Source organism: Theropithecus gelada, chromosome X (assembly GCF_003255815.1).
Source record: "Theropithecus gelada isolate Dixy chromosome X, Tgel_1.0, whole genome shotgun sequence".
Taxonomy (NCBI): domain Eukaryota; kingdom Metazoa; phylum Chordata; class Mammalia; order Primates; family Cercopithecidae; genus Theropithecus; species Theropithecus gelada.
The window spans coordinates 3,685,708-3,699,284 of NC_037689.1; the positions used below are offsets into that span (position 1 = coordinate 3,685,708).

General features: G+C 39.5%; 1 pseudogene; it reads left to right on the forward strand.

The window, feature by feature from the left end:
- LOC112616272 overlaps nt 1-11,209 on the forward strand; it is a 69,547-nt pseudogene extending 58,338 nt beyond the window's left edge.
- The last annotated feature ends 2,368 nt before the right edge of the window (nt 11,210-13,577 follow it).

The window sequence follows — 13,577 nt, forward strand, 5'->3', positions numbered from 1 at the left end:
GAATTTGCAAAAACTGCTTTAAATTTCATATGGAACTAAAAAAGACCCCGCATTGCCAAGACAATCCTAAGTCAAAAGAACAAAGCTGGAGGCATCACGCTACCTGACTTCAAACAAGGCTACAGTAACCAAAACAGCATGGTACTGGTACCAAAAAAGACATGTATACCAATGGAACAGAACAGAGACCTCAGAAATAATACCACACATCTACAGCCATTGGATTTTGACAAACCTGACAAAAACAAGAAATGGGGAAAGGATTCCCTATTTAATAAGTGGTGCCGGGAAAATTGGCTAGCTACAAGGAGAAAGCTGAAATTGGATCCTTTCCTTACTCCTTGTACGAAAATTAATTCAAGATGGATTAGAGACTAAAATATTAGACCTAAACCCATAAAAACCCTAGAAGAAAACTTAGGTAATACCATTCAGGACATAGGCATGGGCAAGGACTTCATGTCTAAAACACCAAAAGCAACGGCGACAAAAGCCAAAATTGACAAATGAGATCTAATTAAACTAAAGAGCTTCTGCACAGCAAAAGAAACTACCATCGGAGTGAACAGGCAACCTACAGAATGGGAGAAAATTTTTGCAATCTACTCATCTAACAAAGCGCTAATATGCAGAACCTACAAAGAACTCAGACAAATTTACAAGAAAAAAAAACAAACAACGCCATCAAAAAGTGGGCAATGGATATGAACAGACATTTCTCAAAGAAGACATGCATACAGCCAACAGACACATTGAAAAGTGCTCTTCATCACTGGCCATCAGAGAAATGCAAATCAAAACCACAATGAGACACCATCTCACACCAGTTAGAATGGCGATCATTAAAAAGTCAGGAAACAACAGGTGCTGGAGAAGATGTGGAGAAATAGGAACACTTTTACACTGTTGATGGGATGGTAAACTGGTTCAACCATTGTGGAAAACAGTGTGGTGATTCCTCAAGGATCTAGAACTAGAAATACCATTTGACCCAGCCATCCCATTACTGGGTATATACCCAAAGGATTATAAATCATGCTGCTATAAAAACACATGCACATGTATGTTTATTGCGACACTCTTCACAATAGCAAAGACTTGGAATCAACCCAAATGTCCATCAGTGACAGATTGGATTATGAAAATGCGGCATATATACACCATGGAATACTATGCAGCCATAAAAAAGGATGAGTTTGTGTCCTTCGTAGGGACATGGATGCAGCTGGAAACCATCATTCTCAGCAAACTATCACAAGGACAGAAAACCAAACACCGCATGTTCTCACTCATAGGTGGGAAGTGAACAATGAGATCACTTGGACTCTGGAAGGGTAACATCACACACTGGGGCCTATTATGGGGAGAGGGGAGGGGTGAGGGATGGCATTGGGTTTTATACGTGATGTAAATGACGAGTTGATGGGTGCTGATGAGTTGATGTGTGCAGCACACCAACATGGCACATGTATACATATGTAACAAGCCTGCACATTGTGCACATGTACCATAGAACTTAAAGTATATATATAAAAAATAAATAATATCAAACTACAAAGTGTTGATTACCCTAAATTTTAAGGTGTAAAGCAACCTTGTCCAACCTGTGGCCTGCAGGCTGCATGCGGCTCAGGATGGCTTTGAATGCAGCCCAGCAAAAATTCATAAACTTTCTTAAAACATTAAGAAATATATATATTTTTATGTGTGAATTTGATCCTGTCATTTTGATGCTAGCTAGTTTTTTTGCCTATTAGTTGATGCAGTTTCTTCATAGTGTTGATCATCTTTACAATTTGGTATGGTTTTGCAGTGGCTGGTACCAGTTTCTTCTGTCCATATTTAGTGCTTTCTTCAGGAGCTCTTGTAAGGCAGGTCTGGTGGTGACCAAAGCTCTCAGAATTTGCTTGTCTGTAAAGGTTTTTATTTCTCCTTCACTTATGAACCTTAATTTGGCTGGATATGAAGTTCTGGGTTGAAAATTATTGTCTTTAAGTGTGTTGAATATTGGCCCCCACTCTCATCTGGCTTGTAGGATTTCTGCAGAGATCTGACAGGCTTCCCTTTTTGGGAAACCCCACCTTTCTCTCTGGCTGCCCTTAACATTCTTTCCTTTGTTTCAACCTTGGTTAACCTGACGATTATGTGTCTTGGGGTTGCTCTTCTCAAGGAGTATCTTTGTGGTGTTCTCTGTATTTCCTGAATTTGAATGTTGGCCTATCTTACTAGGTTGGGGAAGTTCTCCTGTACAATAGCCTGAAGAGTGTTTTCCAACTTGTTTCCATTCTCCTTGTCACTTTCGGGTAAACCAATCAATCATAGGTTGTCTTTTCACATAGTTCCATATTTCTTGGAGGCTTTGTTTGTTTCTTTTCATTCTTTCTTCTCTACTCTTGTCTTCTTGCTTCATTTTATTAAGTTGATTTTCAATCCTTTCTTCCACTAGATCTATTTGGCTATTGATACTTGTGTGTGACACACGATATTCTCGTGCTGTGTTTTTCAGTTCCATCAAGTCATTTATGTTCTTCTCTAAACTGGTTATTCTAGGTTGCAATTCCTCCATCCTTTTTTCACGGTTCTTAGCTTCCTTGCATTGGGTTAGAGCATGCTCCTTTAGCTCAGAGGAGATTGTTATTACCCACTTATTGAAGCCTATTTCTGTCAATTCATTAAACTCATTGTCCATCCAGCTTTGTTCCCTTGCTGGCAAGGAGTTGCGATTCTTTGGAGGAGAAGAGGTGTTCTTGTTTTTGGAATTTTCAGCCTTTTTGCACTGGTTTCTCCTTAGCTTCATGGACTTATCTACCTTTGGTCTTTGCTGTTGGTAACCTTTGGCTGAGATTTTTGAGTGGATGTCCTTTTTGTTGATGTTGATGCTATTCCTTTCTGTTTGTTAGTTTTTCTTCTAACAGTCAGGCCCCTCTGCTGTAGGTGTGTTGGAATTTGTTGCAGGTCCACTCCAGACCCTGTTTGCCTGGGTGTCACCAGCAGAGGCTGCAGAACAGAAAATATTGCTGCCTGTTCCTTCCTCTGGAAGCTTCATCTCAGGGAGACACTTGCCGCATGCCAGCCGGAGCTCTGCTGTATGAGATGTTTGTCGAGCCTTGCTGGGAAGTGTCTCCCAGTTAGGAAGCATGGGGTTCAGGGACTCACTTGAGGAGGCAGTCTGTTTCTCAACAGCTTGAGCACTGTGCTAGGAGATCCACTGCTCTCTTCTGAGCCAGCAGGCAGGAACATTTAAGTCAGCTGAAGCTACACCCACGACTTCCCCTCCCTCCAGGTGCTCTGTACTAGGGAGATGGGAGTTTTATCTATAAGCCCCTGACTGGGGCTGCAGGCTTTTTTTCAGAGATGCCCTCCCCAGAGAGGAGAAATCTAGATAGGCAGTCTGGCCACAGTGGCTTTGCTGAGCTGTTGTGAGCTCCACCCAGTTTGAACTTCCAGGCAGATTTGTTCACTGTGAGGGGAAAACCACTTGTTCAAGCCTTGGTAATGGCAGATGACCCCCCCTCCCCCACCAAGCTCTAGTGTCCCAGGTCGAGTTCAGACTACTGTGCTGGCAGTGAGAATTTCAAGCCAGTGGATCTTAGCTTGCTGGACTTTGTGGGGGTGAGATCTGCTGTGCTAGACCACTTAGCTCCCTGGCTTCAGCCCCCTTTCCAGGGATGTGAGTGGTTCTGCCTCACTAGCATTCCAGGTGCTAGTGGGGTATGAAAAATAAACTCCTGCAGCTAGGTCGGTGTCTGTACAAATGGCTGCCCAGTTTTGTGCTTTAAACCCATGGCCCTAGTGGTGTAGGCACCTGAGGGAATCTGTTCTGTGAGTTGTGAAGACCATGGGAAAAGTGTAGTGTCTGGGCCAGAATGCACCATTCCTCAAGGCACAGTCCCTCATGGCTTCCCTTGGCTAAAGGAGGTAGTTTCCCTACCCTTTGCACTTCTCAGGTGAGGTGACACCCTACCCTGCTTCAGCTCACCCTCCGTGCACTGCACCCACTGTCTAACAAGTCCCAATGAGATAAGACCCATACCTCAGTTGGAAATGCAGAAATCACCCACCTTCTGCTTTGATCTCGCTGGAAGCTGCAGATTGGAGCTGTTTTTATTCTGTCATCTTCTTGTTTTTCTTTCAATAGTCAGGTCCTTCTTATTTAGGGCTGCTTCAGTTTGCTTGGCATTCACTTCAGTCCTTATTAATCTGATTAGCCTCTGTGCCTGGATATGTCTCTCAATGAGGCTGGAGAACAGCAAATATGGGTGCCTGCTCCTTCTTCTGGGGACCTGTGACCTCGAGAGGCACCAACCTAATGCCAGTAGGATCGCTGTTGTATAGGGTGTCTGAGAACCCCTGTTGGAGGGTCTCGCCCAGTTTGGTGGCACAGGGAACAGGACCTGTTTAACAAAGCATTTTGTCCCTTGTTGGAGAGGGTGTGTTTCAATGGGGGAAACCCACTTGTCTGGGCTGCCCAGATTCCTCAGAACTACCAGAAAGAGAGGCTAAGTCTGCTGGTCCACAGAGACTGTGGCCACCCCTCCCTCTAAGGGCTCAGGCCCAGGGAGATCTGAATTCTGTCCCTGAACCTCTGGTTGGAGTTACTGGAGATCCTCCAGGGAAGCCCCACTCACTGAGGAGGATGGATCAGGGTTAGGCCTGAAGAGGCACTCTGGCCACAGACTGCCACAGTTGGTGTGTTGGCTTGTGGGGACAAATCTTTGGACCAAGCCGTCCAGCCTCCCTGGCTCCAGCAGGGGAAAAGTGCAGCCTGGAGCTATCAAATGGGTGCCTCCTTTCCCCCATCCAGGGAGCTTAGTGTGTTAGGCAGGTGTGAGTCCCAGTACTGGCTGCTGTCCCCAAGGAACTCAAAGGGCTTAGAAAGCAGGCAGCTGCAGCAAGTGCTGGTTGCCCCTCCCCCTGGGAGTTCAGTAGGCTTAAGCAGATTCCAGCTGAGAGACTGTAAGTATCTGTGCATTTCTGAGTTGGGACTCTAGGGCCTCGTGGTATGAGTTTAGGAGTGGGATCTTCCTATCCATGGGTTGCACAGTTCTGTGGAAAAATCACAGTTTTCGCGGCTGCATAGCATGCTCACTCACCACCTCCCTTGGCTGGCGGGAGGGGGTTCCCCTTCCTCATGTGGCTCTTAGGTGGTTCACTGCACCACACTGCTCTGCTCTCTCTCCATGAGTCACGCCAGCCTTCTAGTCAATTTTGATGAGACAACCTGGATACCTTGGCTGCCTGTGCAGGCTTCACATGCTTATTATGGGTTTTTTTTTTTTTTTTTTTTTTTTTTTTTTATCAGAGCCTCAGAGTGTCTTTGCTTCTAATTGGCCATCTTGGCCGCGCACCTCTATATGGATTTTGTTATGTTGAGGTATGTTTCTTCTATCTTCAGTTTTTTTTAAGGTTTTTAAAATCATGAATTAATGTTGCATGGCAAATAATCTTTCTAATGTATTGCTGAATTTGGATGGCTAATATTTGTTAGACTTTTTGCATAAATATATTTTAGCGATATTGGCCTGTAGTTTTTGATGTGTCTTTGGTTTCAGTATCAGAATAATACTGGCCCCATAGCATGAGTTGAGAGGTATTCCCTCATCTTCCAATTTTTGGAATAGTTTGAGTACGATTGGTATAATATTAGTTCTTCTTTAAACGTTTGGTGGGGTTCAGCAGTGAAGCCACAAGGTCTCAGGTTTCTCTTCACTGGGAGAACTTTTATTATGGCTTTATCTTGTTATTTGTTATTGGTTCATTCAGATTATGGATTTCTTCCTGGTTCAATCTTGGTACATTGTATGTATCCCAAAATTTGTCTATTTCTTCAACATTTCCCAATTTATTGGCATATTTTTGTTCATAGTAGTCACTAATGATGATTTGAATTTCTGCAGTATCACTGTAATGTCTCCTCTTTAGTTTCTGATTTTATTTATGTGGATCTTCTGTGTTTTTTTCTTATTTAGTCTGGCTAAAGATCAGTCAATTTTGTGTAGCTTTAAAAAAACCCAACTTTTTGTTCCGTTAATTTTTTTGTATTTTTTAATCTCAATATTATTTATTTCTGCTCTGATCTTTATTATTTCTTTTCTTCTCTTGTTATTAATCTCTAGTTTAAGTCTATTGTGTTCAGAGAAGATGCTTGATATTGTTTCCATTTTTTTTTTAATGTTTTGGACTGGGCATAGTGTCTCATGCCTGTAATCCCAGCACGTTGGGAGCCCGAGGTAGGCAGATCACAAGGTCAGGAGATTGAGACCATCCTGGCAAACACAGTGAAACCCTGTCTCTACTAAAAATACAAAAAATTAGCTGGGCGTGGTGGCAGGTGCCTGTAGTCCTAGCTACTCAGGAGGCTGAGGCAGTAGGATGGTGTGAACCTGGGAGGTGGAGCTTGCAGTGAGCTGAGATCACACCACTACACTCCAACCTGGGCGACAGAGCGAGACTCTGTCAAAAAAAAAAAAAAAAAAAAAAAAAGAAAAGACTTGTTTTGTGTCCCAACAGATAGTCTATCCTTGAGAATGATCCATATGTTGAGGAAAAGAATTTATATTCTGCAGCTCTTGGATAAAATGTTCTGTAAACATCTAGTAACTCCATTTGATCTATGGTGCAGATTAATCTGAAGTTTTTCTGTTGATTTTCTGTCTGGAAGACCTGTCCAATGCCGAAAGTGCAGTGTTGAAGTCTCCTGCTCTTGTTTTATTGGGGTCTAGGTGTAGTGTGTTTCTTGTAAGCAAGATCGATTGGTCTTGTTTTTCTATCCATTCTTCTAGTCTACGTATTTTTTATGGGAGAACTTAGTCTATTTACATTCAATGTTATTATTCATAAGTAAGGAATTACTCCTGCCATTTTGTTATTTGTTTTCTTGTTGTTTTGTGGTCTTCTCTCTTTCTTTCTTTCTTTCTTTCTTTCTTTCTTTCTTTCTTTCTTTCTTTCTTTCTTTCTTTCTTTCTTTCTTTCTTTCCTTCTTTTTTTCTTCTCTTTCTCTCTCTCTCCTTCCTTCGTTCCTTCCTTTCCTCCTCCTCCTTCTTCTTCTTCCTCTTCCTCTTCCTCCTCCTCTTCCTCTTTCTTTCTTTCTCTTTCTTTCTTTCCTTCCTTCCTTCCTTCCTTCCTTCCTTCCTTCCTTCCTTCCTTCNCTTCTTTCTTTCTTTCTTTCTTTCTTTCTTTCTTTCTTTCTTTCTTTCTTTCTTTCTCTCTCTCTCTCTCTCTCTCTTTCTTTCTTTCTTTCTTTCTTTTTCTTTGATCTTCTGCTAATGAAGATGATTTCCTCTGGTGATATAATTTAGTCTCTTGGTTTTTAGTTTTTGTGTCTTTATTGTATGTTTTTGGTTTGAGGTTCCCATGAGGTTTGCAAATACTATCTTATAACCCATTGTTTTAGTCCGATAACAATGTAACACTCTTTAAATAGTCAAACAATGAAAAAGAAAACTAATTAAAAAACTCACCTTGACTTCATTCCCTTTTTATTTTTTGTTTCTATTTCCTATTGTGCTGATTATGTCTTGAAAAGTTATTGTAGTTATTATTTTTAATTGGTTCATTGTTTAGTCTTTCCACTTACGATAAGAGTAGTTTCCACACCACAGTTACAGTGTTACAATATTCACTGTTTTTCTGTGTACTTACTATTACCAGGAAATTTTGGACCTTCTGGTGATTATTTGCTGCTCATTAATGTTCTTTTCTTTCTGATTGAAGTGCTCCTTTTAGCATTTCTTGTAAGAAGGATCTGGTATTGATGAAATCCCTCAGCTTTTATTTGTCTGGGAAAGTCTTTATTTCTTTTTCATGCTTGAAGAATATTTTTACCACATACACTAATATAGGATAAGAGGTTTTTTTTCTTTTAGCACTTTAAATATGTCATCCCACTCTCTCTTGGCCTGTAAGGTTTCCACTTAAAAGCCTGCTGCCAGATGTATTGGAGTGCCATTATATGTGTGCCCCATAGCCACCACAGCTGGTAATGTGACTAGTCTCACCTGAAGCCAGAATGTCTCAGACGCTTATCAAAGCTTTTGAAGTAGTACCTTTGTGTCCCTGCTGGTTATTCAGTGGCCAAGGGCTCTTCCATTAGCAGATGATAAATGCTGGCAGGACTGGGTTCTTTCCTTCAATGCAACAGGTTCCCTTCTGGTCCAGGGTGTGCCTAAAAAATGTCATCTGGTAGCTAGGGCCTAGAATGGAGGCCTTATGACTCTGACTGGTGCCCTATCCTGCTGTGGTTAAGGTAGTATCCAAGATGCAAGGCAAAGTCATTCCCACTCTTTCCTCTCCTCTCATCAAACAGAGGGAAGGGTCTTTATTGGAGCCATGAGCTGCATCACTTGCAGTTGGAAGAAGTGTGATGTTAACAGTCCCTTAGCCACTCCAAGTGGTGCCTCAGTAGGTTTTGTGCCCCACAAGTCCATGGGCTGTAAGTCCAGTTCAGGACTTTTCTAAGACTTGCAGTCCTGTTGCCTAGACTGCTTTTCAAGTTTATGTAGAGCCCCAGAACACTTTAACCCATGGTGACAACTCTTGCTGGATCTCAAGTTCTGACCACTGGGTTGAATCATTTCCCTCTGGCTAGGGCTGGATTAAATACTCCCTCTGTGGGTGGGTGTCACTGAGTTCTGCAAGGTTTTGCTTTTAGCTGTATCAGGGCATCACTGAGTTCAATGCAATATCTCACAATTCCTGCACTCTCCCTCGCCCAAGTGCACAGTTTCCTTCTCTGTCATGCAGCCATTGCAGTGGTATGGAAGAGGAGTGGTGTGGGGATTCAAGACTATCTTTTTAACTCTCTTCTGTACCTTTTTCAGTGATATGAAGTTAAAAGCAGGTACTGTAAGTGCTCACCTGACTTTTGGTTCTTATGAAGGTGCTGTTCTTTGTGCAGATAGTTATTAAATTAGTGCCTTTACAGTGGGGATGATTGGTGGAGCCACGTACTTGGCCATCTTGCTGTGCCTCTCTCTCTCTCTCTCTCGACCTTTTAAAATTGAGACATAAAAATTGCATATGTTTATGGGGCACAATTTAACATTTTAATATATGTATAAATTGTGGGATAATTAAATGCAGCTAATTAAAATATGTATCACCCCCATAGTTATCATCTCTTGGTGTTGAGGATGTTTAAAATCTGCTCTCTTAGCAATTTGCAAGTATACAATACATTATTATTAACTATAGTTGTTGTGTTTTACAATAGATCTCCAAAATGTATTTCTCTTGTGTATTAGTTGATCCTCATACTGCTAATAAAGACATACCTGAGACTGAGTAATTTATAAATAAAAAGAAGTTTAATGGACTCACAGTTCCTCATGGCTGGGGAGGCCTCGCAATCATGGCAGATGGACACAGACCAATGGAACAGAAGAGAGAGTCCATAAATAAATCTGCACATTTACAGTTAACTGATTTTTGACAAAGGTGCTAAGAACACACAATGGGGAAAGAACAATTTCTTTTAAAAATGGTGTTGTAAAAACTGGATATCCACATACAGAAGGATGATATTGGACTCATACCATACTTCATATACAAAAGTCAACTTAAAATGAATTAAAGACTTAAATATAAGACCTAAAACTGTAGAACTACTAGTAGACTCATACTTCTGGGTGTAATATTTGATACTTCTAACATGCTACACTATCCTGCTCCAAATTGTTCTATGACTCCCCATTGCCTTCAAAATAAGATGACTTACAATGCCTTTGAAGATTTGGCCCTGTTTACCTCTACAGCCTCAGTTACCATCATTACTTTCCTCATGTCTCCTAACCCAAACATTCTTAAACTACTTGCAAGTTGTAAAAGAGTCTCACTCCTTTTCATTCACTGTTGCTTTTGCACACTCTTTCTCCAGCCTAGAATGTCTTAATAATCACATTGCTGCTTCCTATGTTTACTTCAATATTCAATGGAGACATGACATTCTCTCACTCTTTCTGCCCAGCTCTGATATCCAGAGGTTGTAGGCTGGTCTATACAACCTCCAAATGGGCTTAATTCTGGATAAATCTTATGGGATGATTAGTTTCTTATGCCCCTATGTTCCCATAAATTATATGGTTTTTTTTTTTCCTAAGAAACTAAAAGGCATCAGAGTATGCTACTCCAAAACATGCCACTTTGGCATAAGAATTATTTTGAACTGAAAGCAGTGGAGAAACACCAGACAGGAAAATCTTTCTACTTCCACTTTCTGTTTTTGTGCTTAAAGGTAGGACAAACATTTCCCTTTGTGAAAGTTTCCCTCTCTCCCCTCTCACATACCAGAAAGGGAAGAATACCTCTTAATCACTGGAGATAACTATTACTAGATTCTTTTCACTGAAGATGACACTGACTTGAGTTTACATAACAAAACTTACTAAATAGCCTTTATGTTCCAGTATTTTCTTTCATATATTTACCTTTCCACAAATTACCACCCTAGAAGCCCCAAACTCCTTTTCCTTTGTCTTATCACATGTCAACAACTCGTTGCTTTTGTTAAAATGGTATATATTGTCTCAGGCCTAACTACTTCTTCGGGGATTTCTTCTTTTCTGTAAAGCACCTCCCATTGTCACAAATGAAAAATATGCACATCAAATAAAATGTACAAGCCTTTTCTTCCATTAATCTGTATTTTGTCAGTTTAACTTGCAGGAACCCAGGTAATAAACCTAAGAGGGTAGAGGAAAACATTTCTTCTTTCCCTACAAAACTTTACCAGGAAACTAGTAGCAGATGTATGCAGCCTCTGTGGAAGGTAAAAACTTCTATTTTGTTACGGTTTATATGGTGTTGACATGGCCCAAACTTCTCCAAAGACTGATGTTCAAAGTATGGGTAAGGGTGATTTTGTTATAAATAATTCCCATTTTTTAGAGAATTGAGCATACTGAATCAGACAGAGGAAGTCATTTTGTTTTCACTGTTATCTACTAATTATGTAATTGTTTGCAAATTCCTGTAAGAGTATATTTCTTATCCTTCATCCTCTGAACAAGTGGAAAAACATAATCAAATTCAAAGAAAAAGCACAACTCATTGGCTACAATTCAGTAACATATTGGGTTAATGTGCCTTAAACCTTTGTCACTAGCCTTGTTAAAAATTAGGATTTATATTTGGCAGACCTGTGGATATGGGCCTGAGACCATATTCCATGTCTACATTAATTGAATCCTTTCATAAGCATGCCAATACTTAAAAAGGCTTCTCTCTCTCCTCTCACAACCCTAAGAAACAAAATTACAAGAAACTGGAAAGATTAATCAGAAGAAATCTTTCATCCATATCAATCAAGAGATGTCATCTATAAAAAAAGTGTTCTGAAGAAGAAGGACTGCCACCACACTGGGAATAAACATACATACAGTTTTTTTTTTTTTATCACCCATACTACTATTAAGGTGAAATAACTCAACTAGATTTATGCTCTTCATGTGAAGACAGTACCTCAAAAATACCAGAGACTCACACAAAGGACTTTGAAACTTAAATTTTTTAGAATATCTGACATTGGTAATGAACTTACCAGAGAAAGATTTATTCTAATGAGCTTACTGTCACTCATATAGAAAGCTTTGATGTCATATTCAGATTATATAATTTTTAAATTCATTCTTTTAAGTTCTGATAATTGCTTTTCTTTGTATTTTCCTATGGACTTGATGGGTATTTTGATGATTGCAAATAGCACAGCGAAACATAGATAGGACAATGACAATAATTTTAAAAATTATGTTAATATAGACTGTTAATAAAAGGGAAAATTATGGATGCAAAATGACCAAGCTCTCAAATTATAAGGGTAAGATGATCAAGTTTTGTCTAATTAAGAGGAGGAAGGCCATTCCCTCTCCACCCTCCTCTTTTTAGTATGTCTCCTTGACATAATAGACCTAATAAGGTGCCCAAACTTTGAATTTTACAATGTAAGTTCATGGACCTTCTGACTTTTGGAACTGTAAATACATACCTCCAAATTGAACTCTCTAACAAGGTATACAAAAGACAGTCATCAAGGTGTGTCATTTGTATTTCATGGAGAAAATTTTAATTATTTGTATTGTTCTTTCTTCCACTTTACTACAGACATAAATTTGTGTGAAGTTGTATGCAGATTTTATAGACATTTTCATGCTGCCTTTATATATGTATAAACCTATAATGCATACTCACTAACAAATTGTGTTGGAGGTCTTTTGTTGGAAGGATTGTTTTATTCCCCCCAACAAGCTCTGCTAATCTGCTGCAAAATGCTGTTGTGTGACAGACAGTTCACAATTACCCATCACATAGTTTTCTCTGTTACATAGAAGTCAGTTACTTTGGAAAAAGCTATAATTATTATGTCAATAAATATTACTTATGAGCAACATTTTTATAGAAATGCAACTGTGTGAACGTTTCTATTTTTCAAGGAAAAGAGTAGTTTTGTTCTAAAGGAATATTTTTTTGGTCTCCAAACCCCTTTGCACTTGTCAAGTTTACTGAGGACCCAAGAAAGCTGTTTTGTGGGTTACAAGTATTGATAATTTTGCTATCTCAAAAATTTTAAGAGAAATAGTTTGCATTTGCTTATTGGTTTACTTGAAGATAGCAATGATGAATCATGAATGCAATACATATTAATAACATTTTGGTAATATTATAAAATTAGTTCTGACGTTGTGGATTCACTGAGATCAATCCTAAAATAAATTATTAGTTTGTTTCAGAATATGAAAGACTTGAATGAAACACAAATCTTCAGAGTGAATTTCATGTATTTTGGTTTATAATACATGAGTTTGAAAAGTTATACAGCATGTTAAAATATTAGCAAAGTTTGTTCAATTTTGAAGGCCATGTTTTCTTGGTTACAGTTAAGTGCCTTCACCTATAATATAAAGGATTATTGTTGTTCAGTGTATTCTGAATAGACAGCAAAGATTCTGTGTATTCCAAAATAATCTTCTATGGGATATATTGATTTTCTTATGCCCCTGATTATTTAAGCAAACAAAAGAAAGAGCTAATATTTTTAATGATCATGTTATCTTCTGTTTTTTTTTTTATTATTATTATACTTTAAGTTCTAGGGTACATGTGCATAACGTGCAGGTTTGTTACATATGTATACTTGTGCCATGTTGCTGTGCTGCACCCATCAACTCATCAGCACCCATCAACTCATCATTTACATCAGGCATAACTCCCAATGCAATCCCTCCCCCCTCCCCCCTCCCCATGATAGGCCCCGGTGTGTGATGTTCCCCTTCCCGAGTCCAAGTGATCTCATTGTTCACTTCCCACCTATGAGTGAGAACATGCGGTGTTTGGTTTTCTGTTCTTGTGATAGTTTGCTAAGAATGATGGTTTCCAGCTGCATCCATGTCCCTACAAAGGACACAAACTCATCCTTTTTTATGGCTGCACAGTATTCCATGGTGTGTATGTGCCACATTTTCTTAATCCAGTCTGTCACTGATGGACATTTGGGTTGATTCCAAGTCTTTGCAATTGTGAATAGTGCCACAATAAACATACGTGTGCATGTGTCTTTATAGCAGCATGATTTATAATCCTTTGGG